The sequence below is a fragment of the Loxodonta africana genome, chromosome 3, assembly GCF_030014295.1.
Source record: "Loxodonta africana isolate mLoxAfr1 chromosome 3, mLoxAfr1.hap2, whole genome shotgun sequence".
NCBI lineage: Eukaryota > Metazoa > Chordata > Mammalia > Proboscidea > Elephantidae > Loxodonta > Loxodonta africana.
In genome coordinates this window covers 62,701,411-62,726,234 of record NC_087344.1, presented here as the reverse complement: position 1 = coordinate 62,726,234, position 24,824 = coordinate 62,701,411, and the positions used below count along the sequence as shown (strand labels likewise).

At 54.1% G+C, this 24,824-nt stretch overlaps 1 protein-coding gene across 6 annotated transcripts in view; it reads left to right on the top strand.

Moving 5' to 3' along the window:
* AHDC1 (AT-hook DNA binding motif containing 1) overlaps positions 1-24,824 on the top strand; it is a 68,366-nt gene continuing 43,542 nt past the window's right edge. For 5 of the 6 annotated variants that reach the window (XR_010321333.1, XM_064281560.1, XM_064281556.1 and 2 more), the window contains exons 1-2: positions 1-251; positions 484-581. The gene's annotated coding sequence lies outside the window, so the exon portion shown is untranslated. The remainder of the gene's footprint in view (positions 252-483; positions 582-24,824) is intronic. The other variant, XM_064281557.1, reaches the window with a different exon arrangement.

Here is a 24,824-nt window from a genome sequence, read left to right as displayed (position 1 = left end):
GAGAGAGCAGAAGGCAGGAGGAGGGAGGGGAGGAGGAGGAGGGAGGGAGAGGGAATCCAGCTACCACCACCCAAAGCCAGCGTCTGCTTTCTGTCCTCATTTCCTTTTCCCACCCAGCTTGGAGAGCAGAGAAAGGCAGAGAGAGCGCGAGATAGAGACAGTCGGAAAGACAGACAGACAGCCGGAGAGCGGGAGGGAGGAGGGCGGAGGAGGAGCAGGAGGAGGACTACGCGGGGCGCGTTCCCTCCCAGGTTTGCAATTAGGGGGGTGGGGGCGGGGGTGTCCAGGGCTGGGAGAGTGTGTGCGCGGTGGGGGGAGACGGGGGGCGCAGAGAGAGCGAAGGAGTGATCGAGGTGGGGGGGCGCCGCGGGAGCCGGGGGCCGTGTCCAGCGGAGTTAGCGGCGGAGAATGTGAGCCCAAGCGCGAGCCATGCTGTCAGCGACGGCGGGCGGCTCAGGGCTCCTCCGCGACTGCTCTCCCCAGCAGCCGAGCGCCCGCGTCGCTGCCGCCGCTGGAAGACAGACGCCCCCCAAAGCCCCTCGCCTGGCTCGGACCCACGGAGCCGGCAGCCCAGCACTCCGGTGAGTGGTGACTCCTCCCCACTAGCCCCCGCTGCGGACGGAGCGGCCGGGCTCTTTTGTGCAGCGCACCAGGGGGGTCCCGCGCCCCCTCCGCGCCCCCCGGTCCGGCCCACCGGACCCGGTGGCTGCGGTGCCCGCGGTGCGATCGGTCTTTGTTTCCGCCGGGGCCCGCGGCTCGGCTGGGCTCGGCTCGAAGCCTGGCAGGCAGCGCCGGGGAGGGGGAGGGGGAGGCGGTCGGGGAGGGGGGGCAGAGAGGGGGGGTTCTCGGGTTTCCTGGCCGCCCCGCGGCTCCCCAGGCTCGGGGGCGAGGTGCGCGCCCAGCGCTGCCGCGCGCCCCCTCCTCCTTCCCCCTCCCTCCGCCTTTGGATTTAAAACTGCAATTTGCTCTCCAGCTTGCTGGGAATGTGGGGGGGGGATGAAGGGGGGACCGTGGGAGCGGAGAACAAGGCTGGATTTTAGGATCGGCGCTGGGGAGAGGGGAGATTGCGGAGGGAGGAGCCCCTCCCCTCCAACCCCCAAATCCCAAGGTTCCGCTGGTGCTCAGGGAGTTGAGGGGCGGGGACCTAATGACCCGTAGGGGGTGTGGGGCGGAGGAGGGATTTGGGGGCGGCCAGGGCCGGAGGGGTTGGGCCGCGTGCCCGGTTACCTGGCGAACAAAGTCGGCTCACTTTTGCATAAATAAATAAATAATTGCCTTATCAATGCGTTTCCTCTAGGGCTCTGATTGAATCGACCCCTGCTTCCCCAGGGGGTGAGGGTGCTGAGCGACAGCTGTCAGCCCCTTGGGTCCAGAGCTGGGGGTGAATTGCCGAATCCCTGGCTTTCTGGCTGAGGACGCCTTCCCCTCCTGGGTCCGCCTTCCCCTGCTGGGTCCGGTCCCCCGGCAGAGCCAGAGGGGCAGGGGGCTGGCTCTGAGTCTAGGAAATAACCTTGTTTCCTGTTCGACAGGAAAAGGGACAGCAACCCAGAGTTTTAGGGCTGAGGATGAGGACTGACGGGAGCTGGGGGGGCTCCCAGCAGCCTGACCCCTCAGCCTTCTGCCAGGCATAGGGGCCAGCTGAAGGAGGAAGGATGTGGGCCTTGCTGGCCGGAGGCGGGAGCTGGGGCTGTCCCTGAGGCGGGCAGCGGGCATGGAGAGGGAGGAGAGAGAGAGAGAAGCGGGGGCGGGAATTTTCTACCGCAGACCCTGGGGGCCAGGGCCAGATGTGGAGGGGTGGGGAGTCTGCCCTCCTTCCCAGCTTGGGGGCCCTGGAGCTGGGCTGGGAGGGGCTAAGCCTGGTGCCCTCGGTTCTGCACCAGTGCCTGACTGGCAGGGCCAGCTGAATTTGGGCCCAGGCGTCACTCTGGGAGGCAGGGCCATGCTGCACCAGTCTGGGTCCCTAAGCATGAGGAGGGACCTTTGGGGGGCCTGTGCCCGTCTGGCTGGGCAGGCGTTTCCCGCCGGACCAGTTGGTGTCAGGCGGGACTTGGCCCCAGCTCCCTGGGCAGAGCTCAGGGTGTGAGGACAAGCTTTGCCTCCGGGTCAGGGTGGCCACATTTTGTCCGCTGCTGCTGCTGCTGCTGGCAGGGCAGGAGCATGTGCCCAGGCCTGGGCAGAGTCCTGCCAGGAGCATTTGGGGTGTTTCTATTGTTGGCTTGTTCCTGTTCTCTGTGGCCCAGTGTCTGTGGCAGAGTGAGCTGGGGCTATGAGGGAAAGAACACCAGTCTGCCCGCCCCCGCCCCCCCCCATCAGCGTCTCCTGGCTGGAGGGTGCCCGGCTGGGTTGTGGTGGTAAGCTGTGGAGGGACTCCCCAGGTGGCATGTATATGCTGCTTGCCATCTCTTTCCTTTGAGCAGATGTATATTTATTTTTATAGTAATGGAAAATCAAACTGGATAGTAAGTTGAATTCATTTTTTTTCTCCTGCTGTGTCAATAGTTGGAGTAACCTCCAGGGACTGGTGAACTTCTCGCCCCAGAGCTCCCACCCTCCAGAGGTTGCAAAGACCAGCGAGGGCATGAACTTTGGGGGAGCAGTGGGCACCAATCTAAACCAGTGACTCCTTTCTCTCTTGTGGTCTGGCACTGGGGCAGGCGCCCAGGTGGACAGGTATTGCCCCCCTCCCCAGGCATCCCCCCACGCCCCAGGGTGTAGCTGTCCCCTCAGCCACCTCCCTGGTTAGTGCTTAAGCTGTGCCCAAACCCTCAGGGACATTCCTCTGGTGGGCTCCCACCCCCCAGCCTGGGCTCCCGGCCCACGTGCCGATATTTATTTTCTGTAGTAAAATCCATTTTTAATGCCGTTACTTTTGAAATAATATAGAGAGAAACAAATGTGATGTGTTTAAGTTGCCCTCTGTGAGTTTTTAATGTGATCTATTGCTGAGGTAGTGATGGAAGGAGCTGTTGGGCTTGGAGAAATTTGGTGTCATAAAGAAAAAGAGCTTGCTGTTTATTATGGTTACTGGGCTGGGGGGTCTGGAGTAAGGTCGTGGGGGCAGAGAGCCCCCAACACCCTCAGGTGCTCTGGATGGACAGCTTAGCTCTTCAGTTTTGGTGTGTGAGGATCTCAGGATTGTTTTGCATGACCCCCCAGCCTCTGATGGGGCCTTTGGTGAAGGGGCTTGGGAGCTGGGGAGCTTTATTCCCCCCACTCTGTGTGATTTGATCTTGGCAAGGAGGATTCTGGAACCCCTTGCTGAGCTAAGTGGGGGTGTACTGAAGGGAGATTGGACATGGATTCTAAAGGAGATTAAGGGATGGGGTCTCTACCTGATTGTTGTGGGTGTGCTGGAGGCTTGAGGGGCAGACTGTCCCTGGCAGAAGACGTTTGGGGGGGTCTGTTCTGGACTGGCAAGGGCTCCAGAGAGACATTGCTTGTTCTTCAATCAGCCTGGAGCACTGACTTTGAACCACTTCCTCCTCTGTGCCTCGGTTCCCCATTGGACAGGGGCTTCCTCCAGGCAAACCTGAGCTCCCCCTACCTCTCCTCTGTTTTGGAACCCCGCCCCTCCCCGCCTCCGCCCCCCCCCCCAACTTCATCTTTTGTTTTTTTTGGTGGAAATACAGAGCTCTGTATCTCATGCCAGCCACCCAAGACCCAGGGGGTACTGTGCCTGCTGTACCAGATGCCCAGGCCCTTCTGGTCTGGCGGGGTGAGGTCAAGCAAACTCACTGTTATGGGATGGAGCCCAGCTCTGTCTCTGGGTCCCCTGGGCCTCGTGGGACACAGAGGGGGAGCAGGAAGCCAGGATGGGGTGGAGCTGGGGACCAGTAGGAGGGAGCAAGGGTAACATTGTTGCTAATGCCAGCAGATGGGCTCCCCCAGGGAGAGAGCAGGGGGAAGATAGGGGGTGGGGAGAAGAGAGACTCAGGCTGCCACATGCGCAGTTGAGAGAGGGAAGGATGGAGACAGAGGTCAGTGTTGAGAGGTGAGAAAGCAAACAGGCAAGGAGAAGAGCCAGGATCACAGTCCCTGGAGGTGGGGTCCGGGGAGCAAGAAGACCCAGCATATACCACTTCCTACCCAGGCACCGCTGCAGCTAGAAACAAGAGCGGGCACTGAGGGCCTTTCACCCAAGATCAAATGCTGGGCTTGTTTTTGGAGGAGAGACAAGCAGATGTCTCTGGGAAGAGGGAGGAGGACAGGTGGGAAGAGAGAGAGGGGAAGACTCCCATAGGAGGAGAGAGAAGGGAGAGACTGGGGGATTCCAGGGGTCATTTGACTTTTGGCTTTGCTTCTGCCCCTGAGGGCGGTGTCACATCTCCGCCTTCCCCAAGTGGCTGGAGCTCTTCTTGGGGCCTGGGGGCGGAGCCTGAGGCAGGTACAGCGCCCCACAGGTCGTTGGTTCCCTGCTTTGGGAGGCACCTGGGCTATACAAGCAGGAACGTTAGGGTCCACAGAGACTGGGGGTGGGGAGGTCATCCAGTTGGGCTTCCCCCTCCTGGTTTGACAGAGGAGGAAACCAAGTCTAGAGAGGGGAGCCTCTTGCCCAGGGTCACAGATTCTTGGCAGGGCCAGGCCTGGGACCTGGGCTCCTTGTGTGACACCTTGCTTTAGTTAGAGAATTGGAACAGCTGCAGGGGGCCTCCTGGGTGCGGAGGGGGGCCGGAGCCTGGGGAGAGGCGCAGGCAGGCACCCTTGTGGCCAGAGCCCCCCCAGGGGAGGGGGAGGCGCCACTGCTGGAGAGAGGGAGGGAGGGGAGAGAGGAGGGGAAACAGTGAGTCAGGCTTCCAAGAGCTGAGGATGAGAGCGCCAGAGGCAGGAGGGAGAGGGCAGGGAGGACTGCTCAGAAGGGGGAGAAGGGAGGGAGGGGGCCCAGCCAGGGGCAAGGAGAGCTCGAAGGGAGACAGCCAGCCCCTGGCCCTGGCCCAGCGTTAGTGGAGGGTGTAGCCAATGTAGACTTTGCCCATAGCAGGTCAGGAAGGAGCCAGATTCTGCCCCCGTAGTGTCCCTTTCTTTCCCCATTCCTCTCTTATCCCTCCCTATGCTCTCAGGAGGGATGACCATGGCCTCCCATCCCTTCTTCTTGGGCCTCAGTTTCCCAACTCATTATGGGATTTGGACTGTGAGCTATTTTTGGAGAGGGAGTGCGAGTGCAGAGAAGCCTGGGAGGGTGGTGAGGGATGCAGTTTCAAGCTGCTGACTTGGTGCTGGGGGTACTGTGGGAGCCTGCCACCAATGCAAGGTGGGGTGTGGGTCTCTGAGGGGTGGGCTCCCTGTTGAGCCCTCTGAGTTGCAGGTTATGACAGTGGGGGCTGGCGCGGGGTAGGGGCAATGAAGGTTGGGACCCACTGTATGTGTGTGAGGTGCTTGTCTGGCGATGGTAGGTGGTCTACCTAGGTCTCTCAGGATAGTCAGTGCCTAGACAGGGTCCAGGGTCCTCATATATCCAGAATCAGCCTCCACTGTTGGGGGGACACTAGTGTGATTCCCTCTATGTTCCTACGGGAGCTGGTAGGAATTGCTTGTGCAGCCCCTTGTGCCTGGAGCTGGGACCAGAGCTGGAGGGATCCCCAGGGACTGCCTGGAAAGGAGGGGAAGGAGGCCCCCCAGGCCAGCTGACAGGAAGCTGTGGCTCCCAGCCCCTGCTTCCCCCAAGGCCTGTTCTCCCCTGCTCTCTTTCCTGAATCCTGGCATCTCTTACATTGGCGAGGGGATGAGGAAGGTGGGCACTGAAGATTCCTCTCCTGCAGGGTCTGGCTTTGGGGGGATGGTGAAGTGAGGCCACTGCCTCCCCACTTCACAAACACATGTATAAACTCAGCTGCAGTGAGGCCCTGCTTTTTCTCCTCTCTCTGCTCTGGGGTCCTTGGCCTGGGAGCCCAAGGGAGGGGCCGCTTCTGCAGCTGGCTGGCCCCGAACTCCCAGTTCAGCCCAGCTGCTACTGAAGCTTCCAGAAGCTGCAGCTCTGTACCCCCTCCCCACCTCCTGAGCCAGGAGAGGCCTTTGCTGACCTAGGGGAGGAGGCCTTGGGGAGCGAGTGAGTACCCTTAGAAGGACTCACACAGACAGCCAGACAGATGGGTAGTAGAACAGATGGACAGAGACACCCACACACAGGCAGACAAAGACAGACAGATGGATTAGGACAAGGAGAGACGGACAGACAAGTGCTGGCAGAGAGAGGAGTCAGAAACATGGAAGGGCCTGGGGAGGGTGAAACAGAGAGGCAGAGACTTGGAGACAGGGAGATCCAAGGAGAGAAACAGGGTGACTGAGATGGGAGAAGGAGAGATATGAGATGTTGAGAGACAGGGAGAGATAAAGAAAGGGGGAAACCCAGACAGAAAGAGAGAGAGGAGAGATTTGAGGCTATAAACCACAAACAGGGAGTTGATGAGAATCTGGAAGGTGTTTTCTCCCGCTTCCCTCCCCAAACCCCCAGGCCAGCCAAGTCTCCATTCCTTCCACCCTTGGCTCAGTTTCCAGCTGCTAAAGAGGTCAGAGTGAGAGAGAGGCATCTCAGAGACCCCTCCTCCCTGCTCTCCTGTTCGTAGGGGGAGGGAGTTGCTGAGAGTGACTCTCTGGCCCTGACCCCTACGTGCAGATGTGCTTACCTCTTGCCTCTCAGAACATAGCCCGTCACACTCACCGGGTGTATGTCTCCCCATACTTACACCTGTCTACACGTGCCCCTGCCACACGCTTTGTACGTACAAACCTCCACCCTCACACTCATCTTGATTCTCACAAACATAACTGGTGAACATGCACCTACACTTCCTTACTCATACAGGTGGCGACACGCAGCAGGCCCTGTCATGGACATGTCACACATGCTCGCCCCCTCACACAAAAAGTGGCGGTCACACCAGTGCAGAGAGAGGGTTCTCTCGGAGTAAAGAGCAGAGTTCTAGAGAGCAGTGGTGTCTGGAGTACAGGTGGGGTTGGTTCACTCCCCCCTCCATTCCCACAGCCACCCACCCAGCTAGCAGGGTGGGAGGCAGTAGGCCTCTCAGCTGGTGGCAGCCCTCCTGAGAAAATGCAGGGAGGGCCTGGCCTGGTGGGCTGGGTGGTATGAAAGAGCTATCTGAGAGTTGGTGAGGGGGTGCATGTGTGCAAGCATGTGCACGTATATGCAGGTATAAGGGATGACAAGTCAAGGTGTGTGTCTAGCAGAGACTAAGAGCATGTGAGACAGGGTAGGGGTTGACAGGGAGGCCAAGGTATGTGGAGTGTTTGGGTGTATGAACAATATGTGTGATAGGTAGTTGTCAGGTATGTATGTGTGGATACCTGTGTATGTAACAGGTGTGTGAGGTGGGTGTGTGTGACTGTGCAAGGGTTTTGTAGAGTGGGGATACATAATAGGGGTATGCATAATGAGGTGTACAAATGGGAAGGTATAAGGGCATGGGGGTGAGTTCCATGTGAGTGTGCACATGTGAGGTGTAGTTGTGTGCATGTGTAGAGGTATATGGGGTGTTTGTGTATGAGCGTGTAGGGTGTGCATATATGAGGGTGCAGCTGCATGTGTGAGGGTCTGTGCTCGGGTGTCTGAGAGCTTGTTGTCTGAGCTGGAGGTGTGTTCTCCAAGGCTAGGGTGCAGCTGGAACAGGCTGTCAGCAGGAACACATGGACAGGGGCTTCAGGGCTCACCGTTGGGCACTGACCCACACAGAAGCACAAGGACAGACCTACCAGTCCCTGTCCTCCCTCTTCCTCTCTTCTGGCGTCAGTGGTTTGCAAAGGAGCCTCCTCCATGAGGACTGTTTACTGCGCAGTACCCCCACCCCAGACTGTGCCTCTTCAAGCACAGTGATGCCCTCCAGGCAGCTTCACGGAGGCTCCTGCCTCGACCATCTGAAGGCAGATGGGTGGGCTGGGATCCGCTGCCATCCCCCAGGGAACGAGGAGGCGGCTCTGCTCCTCAGGCCTGGGTACAGGCTGAGACAGATGGACCGGCTGTCTCGCTGCCCCCACGCAGGGCCTGGGGGGGTGCCGGTACCCCAGCAGAGGAGCTCCAGTGGACAGCCCCCAGTTGGGCCCCTGAACAAAGGCTTGGGCTCTGCTCTTCATCTCCTCAGAGGGGTACCCATTCCTACTCTGCAGCCCCACCATCTTTCTGAGCCCTGGGACCCAACTACAGCTCCAACCCCTCCTTATATACAATCACTCCACATACACACTCACAGCTCCAACACTTCCTTATATACAATCACTCCACGTGCACAGTCACAGCTCCAACACTTCCTTCTATACAGCTACCAACATATACACTCAAAGCTCCAACACTTCCTTCTATACAGCTACCAACATATACACTCAAAGCTCCAACCCCTCCTTCTATACAATCACTCCATATACACACAGCTCCAAGCCCTCTTTCTATACAGTCACCCACATACACACTCACAGCTCCAATACCTTCCTAAGCACACAACTACTTCACTTAAAACACACAGCTCCAACACTGCTACAGACACAACCACCCTACTCACACACACATCCCCTAGTACCTCCTCAAATACACAACCGCTCCATATTCAAACGCCTCTCCAACATCCAACTCCCCCACATACACACACAGCCCCAACACTCCCAAACAACAATCACACACCTACACACCTATCTGCAACACTTCTCCAAACACCAAAAACACAATTATAGTCCTAATACCTTTCAACACCTATAGTTTATAGTCCCCAGAACATCCCTTATGTCAGAGGCCCATTCTTTTCTTCCCAAATACAGAGGTATTAAGGCTTCTAACACCTCCCCAAATGCACACACATACATAGAGTTCCTTCTACACTCTCAAACCTACAGCCCCCTTTTAGCCCCAGTGCCTCCCCAGACCCATACAGGTACCAGGTTACAGCTCTAGTAACCTTTCAGGACGCACAGCCCCCAGCTCCTCCCTAAATACACAGTGCGTGCCCAACACGCAGTGCAGCCATGTACCTTTCCAGACACATCACAAAACTCTCAGATTGTTATGACCTCCAGTACATCTTGAACACCCCAACACACACACACACACACACACACACACACCCCTCCTACCACATCCTCAAACATATCAGCTCCTTCTACAATGTCAGCGGCACTTCCCCAGATACATCCAGGACCCAGCTACAGCCATAATACCATCCCACATATTCAGACTCTCAGAGCCCCGACATCTCTCCAGACACATATGTACACACTCTCCCAATGGCCCCAGATTTCCCCCAGCACCTCCTCAAACACACCGATATAGCCCCCTACACCTTTCCAAACATACAACCTACCCACACACATATACATACTGCTTCAACACCCTGTGTAGCCACATTCACCTCACAGATAGATATAGCTTCAGTTCTTGTATGTCTCCACATAGATAATGTCCCAACAAGCTTCTACCCAAGTTCTTGTGTGTACGTGGGTGCGCACACATGAACACACACACACACACACGGTCCCCCGTAGATCCCAACATCTCTTCAAACAAGCAGTTCTCTGTACAGCCCCAATACCTCCCCAAACACAGTCTCAGCTCCAGTTCCCAGTGCTTCCCTCCACCGTCTAAGGGCCCAAGGACAGTGCCTACACCTGTCCATATGCAGGCACCAGGGTCATACACAAACGCAGCCTCAGCACTGTCACCGCTCTGGACCCATTCACCCCTGAGCTCATGAGCAGCTCTTTCTTGCACCCACAGCTACCCCACCAGCTCCCCCATACCCCACCTCAATTCTGCAGCCGTCACTCCCACCAATCACACATTGCTGCACACCCTCTCTCCACAGCACTCTCCACAGCTTCCCACCCACCTTGTTCCTGTCCCTTCCCTTTCACACACACTTACTTGCTCTTGTGTGCTTTCTCTCTTTCCCTGCTGCCCAGTCCTCCCCCACTTCCCACAGCCTCTCCTGCCTGGGGAGGCACCTCCACCCCCTCACTGCCCCAGGCCTTTCATTCCTGGATAGTGAAGCTGGACATCTGGTTCAAAGCTGCCCCACCCAAGACCCTGGTTCCTTGGTATCCCAGCCTGGGCCTGGGGGCTCTGGGCCTCTTTGGGGGTGGGGCAGACCCCCTTGGCACCTGGTCGCCCTGGTCTCTCAGCCAAGAACTCTGAGCACCTAGTCCTGCCCTGGCTCTGGCATGTAGGAGGGCGGGAGTACTAGGGGGAGTTACCCCCCGCCTGCACTTTCCCAGGTGCCTGCCAAATCCTCCTCCCCTCTTTGGCTCACCTGAGAGGGACTTTGGGCCTGGGGCTTCAGGGAACAGGAAGGGGAAGGTTCTGGCTTGAGATGTCCCCCCACCTCCCACCCCCAGATCCGGCTGCAGGGCTTGGTCTCCCTGGGAGTCAGTTCCGACAGTGAAGGTTACTTTACTAGATGCATGATTTTAAACGGAATCTCCGCCATCTGTTCCACCCCCTAATTACAGACGCACAGAATCCGCCTCAGAGGGCAGCGTGAGGGGAGTGATTTAGAGGCTGAGCTGCTTCTGCCTGCATTCGGGCTGGGGGGGTTGGGGGAGCCTCTGGGTATCACTCACAGCCCCCCAATGCCGTCTCTTTCCCAGGGGTCTCTTGTGCCTCTTCTCTTGCTGGGGGAAGGCTCAGAGAGTTTCCCCTGACCCAAGTCCTGAAAGGGGAAGCAATTGCAATGCTGGGGGGGGGGTGTCCCCAAGACATCTGCCTGTGTCCCAGTCCAGCAAGTCCTGGGATGCTGGTTCCATTAGGGCCTTAAAAAATTCAGTGGATCGATCTCGATCTCCTGCCTGCCTTTTGTGCCCTGGGGAGCCACAGGCGCTGTCTTGACCCAGCTGCCTGTTTACCCTACGGGTAGCAGGGATTGGAGGTATGGGGCGAAGAGGGGGTCAGAACAGAGGTGGGGGCAGCCAGGTTCTGACAGCAGAGGACACAGGCAGGCATGCCAAGACCCACTGGGTGTATTTGCATGTGGGTGCCCATCTGCCTTGACTCAGCTGCCATGCCTGACCCCAGCCCCAACCATGGTCTGTGGGGCTAAACCAGCACCAGGGTACCAGAGGAGAGGGGTCAGTGCCTTGTCTCAGAGGGTTCTGAGGGACACTGGGCTGCACCCCAAGGATGGGTCCACCTTTGTCCACAGATAGAAGGGACCTGAACGCCAGCCCGCTTGGCGGTGGTGGTGGTGGTGGCGGCAGCAGTGGGCAGCGGGCACACACTGCGGTAGACGCTGGAGCCTTCACTGCGGGAAGAGAGGGAGTGAGGTTGGGCTGGAGGAATTTTAAAGATTGCTGCAGGCAGGAGGGTCTCTGGAACCCCGTGGAGCAGGCAGTCATGCAGAAGTAATCCTATCGCTGCCTGCCTGGAGGAGAGAGGGGGTGGGGGCAGAGGGGAGGGATAGAGCTGCTGCCCCTTCGCACCTCAGTCCCTGCCCCAGCCAGCCTGGAGGAAGGCCAGGGATCCCAGAGGCCTTCTCTGAGGAGGTACCTTGTCTTCTCCATCCCATTGTGGCATGTGCCCCCCAGAGGGGCAGTGCCGCAGCTGTTGCTCAGCTCCCGAGCTCTGGGTTTTATAAATAATGCAGCTCGGAAGTGGGGGCCAATTCAGCCCCTGGTCACCTTGGGTCACCCAGTATGGCGTCTCCAGCTGGCAGTCCTGCTGCAGAGCCCCTTTCCCTTCCAATCCACTCCTCTCCTTCTGCTGTGTGATCTTGGGCCAGAGGCTTAGCCTCTCTGGGCTGGACTAGGGGCAAAGGAGTATGGAAGAACCCAGAAAACCCTGGCCTTTTGTCCCACCCCCCAACTCTCACAGATTAACTGGCAGTTGGCTCTGCCAATCCAGGCTGGAGAGGGATGGACTGCTCTACAGGCGCCTCACCCATTCCAGCCCCTCCATTTTGCAGATGGGGTAACCAAGTCCAGAGAGGCGGAAGGATGGCCAAGGCCACCCAGCTGATGAACCCCTCCTTTCTGCCCCATTCTGCTGTCACTCAGGCTCTTCTCAGCCTCAGCTCAGCAAGAGCAGGGCCTTGGGGGGGGGCGGTAGATGTTTGGGAAAGTGGTTGCCGCTGATAGGTTGCCATGGCGATGCTGCAGGATGCCGAGCTGAAGTGGGGGTCCCACAGGGTCTCTGGGGCCCCCAGCTCCACACCCCTGTGGTCTTCTCTTCCCTATCTCCTGTCCCCCACCCAGATGCCTGTCAGGCAGCTCTGGTGACAGGCTGGGTGGGTGACAGGTGGTGCAGGTGATGGGCTGGGTGGGTGATGAGCTGGGTGGGTGACAGGTGGCGCGGGTGCGAGGCAGGCAGGTGACAAGCTGGGTGGTGACGGGCCCTGTGGATGACAGGCAGGGGGTGTGGTTGGCGGGGATGCTGTCTCCTGGCTGGTGGCCTGTTGCAGCTCCCCCACCTCATGTGTGTGCATGTGCATAGGCTCTGGGCTCAGAGCTTGGGGCTAAGATACTAATGAGGCTTATTACAGGTGGAGGGGCAGGCGCCCAGGCTCACTAATGAGATGCTTCTAACGAATAGGGAAGCCAGCTGGGGGGCTGTGAGGAATTCAGCTGGGCCTCCTGGGTAGAGGCCCTGGAGGTCCTGAACTGGCTGAAGATGAGGTTGGCCTGAATCCCTGCTCCCCTTCACCCAGCTACTTAGATTTATATTAATACTAACCACAGTCATGATAGTTATCATTGTTCAAGTGCTTACTATGTGTCAGGCACTGTGCCAAGCCCTTTCCATGCATTTTCTCATTTCAATTCAATAGTCCTAGGAGGGAGGCACTATTACCCCATTTTGCAGATGAGGAGTCTGAGGCTCTGAGGGTTACAGTAACTTGTGCCCAAGATTGCAGAGCCAAGAGGAAGAGGAGGCAGAAACTGAATTCAGGTGTGTACTCCTCCAGACGGAAGGTCTCAGCCACTATGCTATGTTCCCTGATGATCCCATTTTACAGGTGAGGAAACTGAGGCCCAGAGAAGGTGAGGGAATTCACATAACAAGTTACTGGAGCAGGTGGGATTTTAATCCAGATCTTTCTGTCTCCAGGGAGACTCAGTTAACACTAGGGGTCCAGTCCACCAGTAGAGCTCAGGCTTGGGACAGCCCCAGACCCTCTCTCTGGGTCTCCGTTTCACTCTTCTATAAAATGCCTGTGTGGTGGAGGGTAACCACTTTGAATCTGGCTGTTTGGCTCTGACTTGGGAAGCTTCAGGGACTCCTCCCTGTGGCTGCCACAGGTTCATCCCATCTGGCCTAGATTCTGGGTGATCCCCCTAGACTGGAGAGAGGACAGGGCTTACCATTGAGAGGGCTGAACTGAAGGGGGAACACCTGAGATATCTGAGCCACTTGTTGCATTGTGCATTGGGGAGGCTGAGGTCCAGGGAGGAGCAGCAACTGCCCAAGGTCACAAACCCTGTGAGCTGTAGAGCCTATGGGATCCCAGATCTCCTGGCCTATTGAAAGGGTGGGGCTGGTGTGGTGCCAGGGCTGAGAGGCTACCTCCTCCTGGGCCCCACCCATCAGCCTAGCTTCTTCCCTGGGGTCTGTGAGCCCCCAGGTCCTGGGAAGGTTCAGGGGGCTGTTGGCTGTCTCTTTAGGGGCATGCCCCCTCCCCATCAATCTAGACCCCTAGTATCATTTGAGCCTCTCCCTTTGGAACCTGGTGGGATGGAAACTCCCTGGCAACAGTTGATGGATGGGCAACAGTTGACATTGGCCTGGAGCCACAGAATGGCCCTAGAGGGACCAGGCTGGGACTGGGGGGCTTGGAGGGGAATTTAAGGGAGAATTAGGGCCATAAATCTCGGAGTATCTCGCTTCTCAACAATAATCTCTTACCAAACCTGTTCTCCAGCTGCTCATCCAAGGAGCTGGGGGTTAAGGGGGTTCACCAGCTCATTCCCCTCTCCCTCCAGCTGATGCCCACTCCCTCCTGAAATTGTATCCCCCTCCCTGCACAGGGAGGAAGGATTTGCAGCCACTGCAGTTGGGCAGGATTAAGACAGCCTTTTAACCAGACTATAGATTTTGCCTCTGATTCATAGTGGTAGGTGGGGCAGAGGGCTTCACTGCCTCAGTTTCCCCAACTCTGGGTTTGAAATCTCCTGGTGCCTCTTAGCACAGCCAGGAAGGAGAACTAAGACCAAGAGGGATTTTGCACCAAAAGGGATTTAGCAGATGCAGGACACAGAGTCTTGTCCTCATAAGTCCTGCTCTGAGGGGAGAAGCCAGCCCTGCCCTTGGAAGCCCTCAAGGCCAGAGGTGAGGTCTAGGACCCAGGCTGGGTGTGTGCTGAGGTTCAGGCTGGAGTGGGTGGTGTTGGGTGGCTGACCTGTGGAGGCTTTCTGAAGCTAGGCTGAGGCTTGAGGGAGGCCAGATGAAGGGTGAGGGTTTGCCTGGGGGGCTAGGGAGCCATCTTTGGCTGGGGGCAGGGGCATGAAAGGGTCTGGTTTCCCACAGGCCCCGGGCAACAGCAGGCTGGAGTTCTGGGGCCCTCCCAGCTCCCCAGAGAACCCGTTGCTGCCTGGCCCTGGGGACCCAGGCGTCCTGGCGGGTGAGGGCGGGTCTCCAGCAGGCACCCTGCCAAACCCCGCAGCCTGCTCACCAGGAATCTTGTTGCTGAGAGATGGAAAATCCCGGCCAGGCCTGCAGCTCATCCCTCCCCTCCGGGAGGAGGAGGGGCCCAAAGATTCCTTCCTGCACCCTCCCCTCCCATCTCAGGGCAGGGCCCTCCTAGAGAGTAGGTGGGGCCAGCCCCCCCATCCCCCAGGACAGACTTCTAAGGCCTGGTCACATGTCTTGGAGTGCAGCCCAGCCTGCAGTGGGCACCAGGGTACTCTGGAGGCAGGATGAGCCTGGTCCCGTGGGGCTGGGGGGGAGGCTGCGGGGTGCTAGGGCCAGAAGGGGGCCTGGATGGGGGCTGGTACCTGGCCCTGGCCCCACTGGCTCCCCCAGGGCAGAGGGTGAAGAGTTGGTTCTCTCCTTGGACAGGAAGACGAATGATCCCATTATGGGAGCGTGATTTTATTCCACGTGTCACAGAGTCTGAGATTAACTTGCTCACCAGTCTGTGACAAACACACACACGCACAGAGGCACAGAGACACACACATATCCTTGGCCTCACAAACACATCACACAGTTACAGGTAAGCATTCCCACACTATAACACGGCATAGTCTCTCATACAGAAACACAAACATGCACTCACACTTAGACACACTGAGATCTAGGCCTAGAGCTTCAAAAGCACAGCATTCCCCCTTGTACATGGAGGCTACATGGACCCACAAATACAACACGCAGGCCAGGGAGATGCTTGCACCCACAACTGAGGCGAGCAGAGCCAAGGACACACAGATACACTTAGACACACAAAACCAGACATGGTCCTGCAAACAGGCATAGAGCAACAGTCACACACACTGAAACAAAGGCCCAGATATACACAGCGAGAAAGACAGGCACAGACACACAGACGGCAGTGCTCACACAAGCATGGGCGTGCACACCCGGACACAGACAAAGACAAATAAATGCCCCGAGGTTTTGCTGTGGACAGATGTAGAGGCACACACACATCTGGGCCTCCTCGACCTCCCTGCCTAGGGACATGGTAATCTGGCGCCTGTGGCTCTAGAGAGGACTCTGAGAAATCTTCTGCTCTGTCAGAGCCCCCCACTCTGGGCCCACAGCCAGCCCCCACCTCTGGCACTGAGCCTGTGGCTGAGGCCACAGCAGCCACACCCTTAGCAGAGCCCTGACATCTACCTTCCCTTCCTCATTGGACACACTCACAGGCACACCATCTCCCCCTGCACATGCTCACAACACTCCCCTACACCCACACACTTACAGCCTCTCCCTCACACCCCTCCCTCATGTGCCCCTCCTCTGGCTTTCTTTCTCAATCACTCCTCCCCGCTCTCCAGCAGACAAGTACAACCTCTATGTCACACAGGCACACTTAAAGCATTTTGTGCACACGTAGCCTTCCTCACTTAGACTCCTTCACCTTCACACTTCTGTGTACCCACAGCCTTCATGGCATACATATCACCTTCTCTCACACAGACCCCTACACAGATACAACATACACACATGCACTTCTTCATGTACACCCTCACCTCTCTCACAGACCCACACGCAAATATAACACACACATGCACTCCTTCACGTACACCCTCACCTCTCTCACAGACCCACACGCAAATATAACACACACATGCACTCCTTCACGTACACCCTCACCTCTCTCACAGACCCACACGCAAATATAACACACACATGCACTCCTTCACGTACACCCTCACCTCTCTCACAGACCCACACGCAAATATAACACACACATGGCACTCCTTCACGTACACCCTCACCTCTCTCACAGACTAATTTACAAATGCAAAACACATACAGTCCCTCACATACATCTTCACCTCTTTCTCACACTCATGCACATGCTCACATACACTTTCAGAGCCTCCCTTCCACCATCACTTCCCTTCCTCGTCTCTCAGAAACACTCTGCCAAGAGTAAGCTCTGCTGCAGAGCAGCCTCTGACAGTATTTGCCTCTGCTTTCCACAGCCTCCTTGGCCTCAGTCCCTTCCCCTGTACCCCTGACCCCAGAATACTGTGGCCTTGTATTCTTTTGTTATTTCTCCATTTAGTCAGCAATTGTGTAGGGAGCGTTCATTCATTTCATTTAACGAATATTGATTGAGCATTGATTATGGCTTAAGCATTGGGTATACTCTGATGACCAAGATAGGGATGGGCCCTTCCCTCACAGAACTCTCAGTTTTGTGACCAGCCTGTTTGTTTGTTTGTTGCTTGTCTCTTCCAACTAGATTATAAGGTAACCTTGATCTTGGATTTGAGGAATGTATAAGAGTTCACAAGAGGAAAAATGGGGGAAGAGCATTCCAAGCAGAGAGAACATTTGCAAAGCCTGGAAGTGAGTCAAAGTATGGTACGCTGGGAAAATAGGGTGATGTTCAGAGTCCAAAGGAGAAGCTGCAGAGAGGACAAGAAGCCAGATGTCACAGAGTTCAGATGCCATGCTCAGGGGTTTGGATTTTTGTCTAGTGGGCCACAGGGAGCCATGGGAAGTCTTAATGACAAGACCAGGAAGGGGCGAAACTGGAAGCAGGGAGGCTAGTCAAGAGGCTTGAGGAGTACAGGTGGGAGATAATGGTGGTTTGACGTAGAAGAAGCAAACCAGGTGGAGAGGAGATTCTTTTAGGGCCAAGGACCAGTGGGGTTCTAATTCTACAGCTCAGGAAGGTCACACAACCTGAGCTAGGATGAGACATTGCGGGTGCCAGGCCTGTAGTAAATGCTCAATAAATTATAGCTATTATTGTCCGTTATCAGTTGGACACAGGGAGTGAGGTGAGGAGGAGATTTAGTGAGCATCTACTGAGTGCTGGGTCCTGTGCCAGGTGCTAGGGCCCTGAGGTGCGGTGGTCTGTGGCTTCAGATGACCACAGCGCACAAAGAGAGCAGTGAGGCCAAGGGCAGGGGTGGAGGTGAAGCATGCTGGGAACTTAGAGGAAGATGAGGAAGCACCTGAGAGGCTGGATGGCTCAGACCCTAAGGGGGCTGGTAGAATTTGGGCAGTCAGAGGTTGGGGAAGGAGCTTCAAGTAGAGGAACCTGTGTGAACAATTGTGTGAAGGCAGAAAACTTGGGGGTTGTTGGATGAGATTATGGAGGTAAGGCCTTGATTGCCAGGCTGAATGGAGGTCAGCCTGTAGTTGAGCTGCACTCTAGAAATCCAGTGTTTTTTGGTGACATGGAACATGTATGTTAGAGATTCTGCTCCAGGCTCTGCCATTAGGTCACTGACCACAAACAAATGCCTTGCCCTCCCTGGCCTCAGTTTCCCCATCTGTGTGATGAGGTGGTTAGTCTTGGATAGGAAGGAGTTCTGGCATCGTGCCCTAGGGGTTGGTCTGGCCAACTTTGTCAGGCATCTTCTGGTCTGGGACTCTCGGCTTCAGCAGTGCATTCTTCCTGAACATTCCAAGCAAAAGAAAGCAGCAAAGTGAGGGTTCCGCAGAGATGGATCTTGGGTGCTCCAAATGAGGGTCCAAGAGCTCAGCATACAGCGGGAGGAGTCCTTGCTAGGATCTGACTCCAAGCCCCAGAGGGGACCCAGGAGAGAGGGCCAAGGTCCTTCTTCCCTCCTGCCCTGACGTATATGGTGATAGATGTGGGCCATGTGCCCAAGAGGACACAGCACCCACACTCTGGCCCCAAGGTTGTCAGGGCCCTTCCTACCCACTGACTGTGCAGTAAGGCTGGGGTTCAGTAATGTGACCCAGGGCTTGGAGTCCCCTGGAGGTAAGGAGCCAGGAGGCTGATTGTGAGGTGGCAAGACCAGGTGAATGCCCGCATTGATATTTGGGGTTGCCAGGAATTATGATGTAAGGCGAGTTCCCATGACCCTCCAGTTGCCCTGGATCCTGGCGCAAGGGGCCCTTTAAGTATCTCACCTGTGAGGTGGGGCTGGTAGAGAATTAATTTCCTGAGCTATTTTAATTTTGCTGTATTTAATTTGCTGTTTATTTTAATTAATTAACGACGGGTAATCGCCTATCATAACTTGCTGCCGCAGGCTCCTCTACCTTTTCCGAGGAGTGGGAGGCCAGGACAGGCGATTGCTGGGTTAGCTGTTGGGGAGAGGGGGGCCTTGGGGACATGTTTTTCTCCCCTTCTGCCTCTACCACTTAGGGGTCTGCACCACTCCCCCTGACCCTCCCTCCTCATTTGTGGTCCCTCCTATCCATCCCTTTCTCCCCAGGTCTGCTTCAGGGCCTCAGATGCAATAACTATGGGGATAAGAGGCCTGACATGAGGCCCCTGCCTCTACCTATCCCCCACAAAAAACAATATCTTAATTCATAGGGTAGTAGTTTAAAGGACAGGGAACTTGGCTTGGACGATGTTTAGGGACTGTTGGGAAAACTTGGATCAGTTTTTAACAGCAACCTCCTCCTCCACCCCAGCGCCTAAACAGCCCGCCAATCATATGGTCAGGCCTGTGGGACATTAACACGTCCATGTACCTGTGGATACATCCAACCCAACCAACCCACTGCCGTCAAGTCAATTCCGACTCATAGTGACCTATAGGACAGAGTAGAACTGCCCCATACATCCATGGGCATGATTTCAGTTCTTACTTAATCCCTAGGACAGACCTTCAGCGGGGAATTAATCCCCTTGTAGAGATGAGAAGCCGAAGCTCAGAGAGGCTGAGTAACTTGGCCAAGATCACAGAGCAACTAAGAGAAGCAGGACCTGGATTCTGGCTGTAATCTGTCTGGTTGCATGGAAAGAATTAACAGTTGGGGGGAGGGGAGGGGAGTGGCTTAGGGTTTGGGATGGGGGGATTAGGCCAGAGACTGATGGGGCCAGGAAATGGTGTCCTCTGGCTCTGGAGGATATGGAGGGGAGGAGGATTGGGTCCCTGCCACATGGCACTTCCTGAGGTGTGAGGCCTCTGCCACCTGTTTCCATTTCTCTGTGTGTCTTCAGTTGTCTGCTTGGGACTGGGGCTTGCTTTGTTACTTGCTCTGTACCCTACCAAGACATTCCCTTCAGTGGCTAGGTGGAGTCCTAATATTACTTATTTAACAAGCATTTACGTAGACATTCTTCTAAGAGCTTTACAAATAGATAACAGCCTTATCTATTATCATCCCCATTTTGCAGATCAGAGGCTTCAAAAAGTTAAGTGACTTCCTCAAGGTCACACAGCCAGTAACTGGTCCAGGCAGCCTTTGAACTAGGAGCACAGAGATCCCAAGTCCTTGTTCTGAACTACCACACTATCCTGGCCTCTTTAAAAAAATTTTTTTCAGTCACATGGAATTTTTATTTTAAGGTATTTTAAAAGCTCTTTTATAATTAATTGACATAGAGTTTTATCACATTCTCGGGCACATATAAAAAGGAAAAAAATACAAATGAATTAAATTCGCTCACTCCTAAACTTTCTTCATGTTTAGAGTCCCTTTTCATCAAAATTATCAAATCGATGTTTTCAACACAAAATCACCCTCTGTGCCATTGAGGTTGCTGGTGATGTAGCACTATTCTGCTGTCTTGATGCCCTAAGTGGGAGATAACCCCCTGGGAGATATGGCGTCTTTAAGGAGCCCTTAGTGGTGCAGTGGTTAAGTGCTAGGCTGCTAACTAAAAGGTCAGCAGTTCGAACCCAACAGCCTCTCTGCAGGAGAAAGATCCAGCATTCTGCTTCTGTCGAGATTACAAGCCTTGCAGACTCTATGGGGCAGTTTTACTGTGTCCTGTAGGGTCACTTTGAGTCGGAATCAACTCGATGGCAATGAGTATGGCATCCTTGGGGAGCCACTAGTCTAGGTTGAGGGGAAGACCCAGCCCTGCCCTCGCCAACCCTAAGTCTGATAGGGCAGACATAGCCCACCAGTTGAGACCTGTCAGTGGTTAGGAAGCCTTCATGGAACATAGCCCACACTACTACATGCTGGCCACTGGTGGGGGGACATGAAGGGTTGGCCTCAGGTTGTGCCATCAGAGAGCTTGCTGTCTAACTGCAAAAACAAGGCAGATGTGTGTGAACAGTTATCAACAGTTGTGTAAGACAGTGGGAAGAAAATATCAGGAAAAACATGGAGCTCAAAGAGTTTGGGCATTGAATCCTGGCTCTGCCACAAATTAGCTGTGTGACCCTAGTTACTTGACTTCCCTCTGAGCCTTACTTTCCTTATCTGTCAAGGGGAAATAGTAACGGCACTGACTCCATAGGGCTCTGTGAGGCTCAGATGAGATCAAATCTGAGGGGTTTGAGCCCTGGAGCAGGGGTTCAGTAAGCATCTATCCAGATGCTAAGATCCAAAGTCTGGAGAAAGCAAGGGTCCTGCCCCTGAGTTCGGCATCAGAGCAGTTTCATAAAAGACAAAGGGCTCAATAGTGGCGGTAGTGAGGATGGGGAGGGCAAGGATAATCCTGGGTTTGGAGTCAGACTGCTTGGGTTTTCATCCCAATCATGGCAAGTTGTTTAATCACTCTGGGCCTTGAATTCCTTGTCTGTAAAATGGGTATAGTAATAATGTCCCCCCCCCCATAGGGTGTTGTGAAGATTGAATTTATTATTTTATTCATTCATCAAATATTATTGACCACCTGCTAGATGCCAGGCATGTTTCTAGGCACATCAGACAGTAATAGATGTTAGTGATTTTATTATCGTCATCATATTCTGGAGAGATGGGGGACTGGGGAGAAGAAAAAGAAGAGGCTGAGGCCTTTAGAATGGGGATGAATGTCATGATAAAATGCTGTAGAACTGATAATGGCTGATATTTATTAAGTGCTTACTATTGCCAGGCACATTAGTTCACAAGACAGGTTCCTTATTATCCCCCCATTTTGCAGATAAGAAATGGGTTCAGAGAGGTGCAGTGACATGTCTAAAGAAGCACAGCTAGTGGGGGATGGAGTTGGAATTTGAGAGCCTCAAAAGCCATGCATTTAATCATAAAGCTGTAAACCTGATTAAGAGATGGGGCGGGGGGAAGGGGGGACCTGGCCAGGAGAAGGACAGGCATGGAAAGGAAGGGAGAGAGGTAGGCAAGGCTGCCAAGTTCAGTAAACAATTAGAGAAGGGACCAAGTCAGCATTTGCTCCCAAGTGGGTTTTCCTAGCAGTAAACAGCAAGACAGGTGCTCAGAGAAGGGAGCAAGCTGTGAAGGCTGGAGGAGAGGCTTCCCAGAAGGGGTGGGTGTTGAGAAATGGGCAGAGCTGAAAGAGGCGGGGAACCAGGGCTTTCCAGGTAGGGCAGATGGTCTCAGCAAAGGCCCTGGGGGTAGGAACAAGCAGCATGACTGGAAGGGTTTAAGAAGAGAAAGGAAATGCCTGGGAAGGGTCAGAAGAGTTTGGGCATTGAATCCTGGGAGGGCTGGTAGCATCAGGGGCATAGGGAAGGTGACAACTCCAAGAGGCTTCGTTAATATAGAAATAGAAATACTCACCCCGCCCAGTCTGGACAGGAAGTGTAGCATAGTGATCAAGACTGCAGTCTCTGGAGTCAAATCCTAGTTCTGCTGCTTCCCACAATGTGGTCCAGGCAAGTCACTTGACAGCTCATTTTCAAAATGAGTGGCAATGAAAGAACAGTGACTAGCACATAGTAAGCACTTGGTTCCTTCATTTGATGTTAAATGCGTGCATGGTACTAGGCAGTTTCCTAGGGAATGGCACAAAAGGTTGGCAGTTCGAACTCACCCAGGGACTCTGCAGAAAAAAGACCTGGTGATCTGCCTCCATAAAGATTACTGCCAAGAAAACCCTATGAGGGCAGTTCTACTGTGTCACATGGAGTCACTATGAGTCAGAATCGACTCCAAGGCACCCAACTACAACAACACAGTAGTGAATAAAATAGATAAAAATCCCTGCCCTCAAGGAGCATATATTTAGAGGGTGAAACAGACAGTTAACATGAAAAATAAGTAAAACACATGGTTTGTTTGTTGTTAGGTGCTGTCGAGTCGGTTCCAACTCATAGTGACCCTATGTACAAGAGAACAAAATACTGTCTGATGGTGTGCCATCCTCACAATCGATGCTATGTTTGAGCCCATTGTTGCAGCCGTTGTGTTGATCCATCTCATTGAGGGTCTTCCTTTCTTTTGCTGACCCTCTGCTTCACCAAACACAATGTCCTTCTCCAGGGATTGGTCCCTCCCAAAAGCATGTCCAAAGTACATAAGACAAAGTCTCGCCATCCTCACTTCTAAGGACATTCTGGCTGTACTTCTTCCAAGACAGATTTGTTTATTCTTTTGGCACTCCATGGTATATTCAATATTCTTCACCAACACCATAATTCAAATGCATCAATACTTCTTCAGTCTTCCTTATTCACTCTCCAGCTTTCACATGCATGTGAGGCAATTAAAAATACCATGGTTTGGGTCAGGCACACCTTAGTCCTCAGAGTGACATCTTTGCTTTTTAACACTTTAAAGAGGCCTTTTCCAGCAGATTTGCCCAATGCAATACATCGTTTGATTTCTTGACTGCTGCTTCCATGGGCGTTGATTGTGGATCAAGTGTAATGAAATCCCTGACAACTTCAATATATATTTTTTTAATTTTTATTGTGCTTTAAGTGGAAGTTTACAAATCAAGTCAGTCTCTCACACAAAAACTTATATACATCTTGCTACATACTCCCAATTGCTCTTCCCTCAATGAGACAGTCTGCTTCCTCCCTCCACTCTGTCTTTTCATGTCCATTTCACCAGCTTCTAACCCCCTCTACCCTCTGATCTCCCTTCCAGGCATGAGATGCCAACATAGTCTCAAGTATCCACCTCATCCAAGAAGCTCACTCCTCACCAGGATCCCTCTCCATCCCATTGTCCAGTCCAATCCCTGTCTGAAGAGTTGGCTTTGGGCATGGTTCCTGTCCTGGGCCAACAGAAGGTCTGAGGGCCATGACCACTGGTCCTTCTAGTCTCAGTCAGACCATTAAATCTGGTCTTTTTACGAGAATTTGGGGAACTTCAATATTTTTTATGTTTATCATGACACTGCGTACAGTTTGTTAGAACATGATGAGTGCCAAGGAGAAAAATGAAGCAGGGAAGGGGCCTAGGGAATGCCAAGGTTGCAAGATTGTTGCAATTTTAAATGAATGTATAAATGGAGATTATTGTTAGTATTATTTGTTTAGCAAGTTTTAGTAGAAAAATCCCTTTCCAGTTTACAAGGTGTTTATTTTTCATGAGAATCATGTGAGGTATAGGTATTGCTGTACCCATATTATAGATGAGGATACTGAGGCTTAAAGAGGAGAATCTGACCCAGGAGTCATGACTGAGGACAATATTATGCCCACTGCCTCCCTGTGACTCCCTGTGACAGAGGGGAGCACTGTTCCTGAAACTCTAGAGGACAAAATGCAGAGCTGTTTGGTTAGTCGGGGGGGGGGTGGCTTGGAGGGGTTGGGGGTGGGAGGGTGGGGAGGGTGTGAGCAGTGGTTATGGTGGGTTAGTGTCCAGTGATGGAGCTGAACTGGAGAGTAGGGACAGAGGCCTGGTTCCTGGAACCAGAATCGTAGTCAGCATCCCCTGGCCTGTCCTGGTCAGGCTGAGTCCAGAGAGCAGCTGGACCCAAGGGCAACCCTGAGGGCAGAGCAGAGGCAGCAGGTTGAGCCTAAGACACTGTGTGATTGAGCAAAGGGGCAAAATCTGTCTGGAACTGGGTGAGTATGTGGGTGGTGTTGAGACTGTGGGAGGGGAAGAAAGGAGATGGAGAAGTCAACCCCACTGACCAGAAGAGAAGGAACAGCAAGGAGGTTGACAGGGGCCAGGACTGATTGAGAAGGTCCTTGAATGTCAGGCTGAAGACCTTGGCCTTGATGTTGTTGGCGGCAGTAGGGAGCTATTAAAGGTTTTGGAGCAGAGGCACAGTGTCATGAGAATGGGATTTGAGGAAGATGAATCTGGCACTAGGTGAAGGAGGTTCGATGAGGCAGCTGGAGGTAGGGAGTCCACCAGGACGCTGTCATGGCTGAGCAGGTGAGAAATGTTGGGGCCAGGTCAGAGGGACAGCTTAGATTGGTAGAAGAAGTGGGTTCTGGGAGATGGAACTCTGGGCTCTAGCCTTGGGTCTGCCTCAGATTTTCTAAGGTACCCTGGGCTAGTCTCTTCCTTTATATGTACCTCTATTTCCTCATTTGGGTTGAAATAAAAGCAATTTTTAATTTAATTAATTTATTTTGTACCGTTTGGGCTAAGAATTCATTTTGAGAAGATGATGAGAACTTGGGCCTTCTCTCCA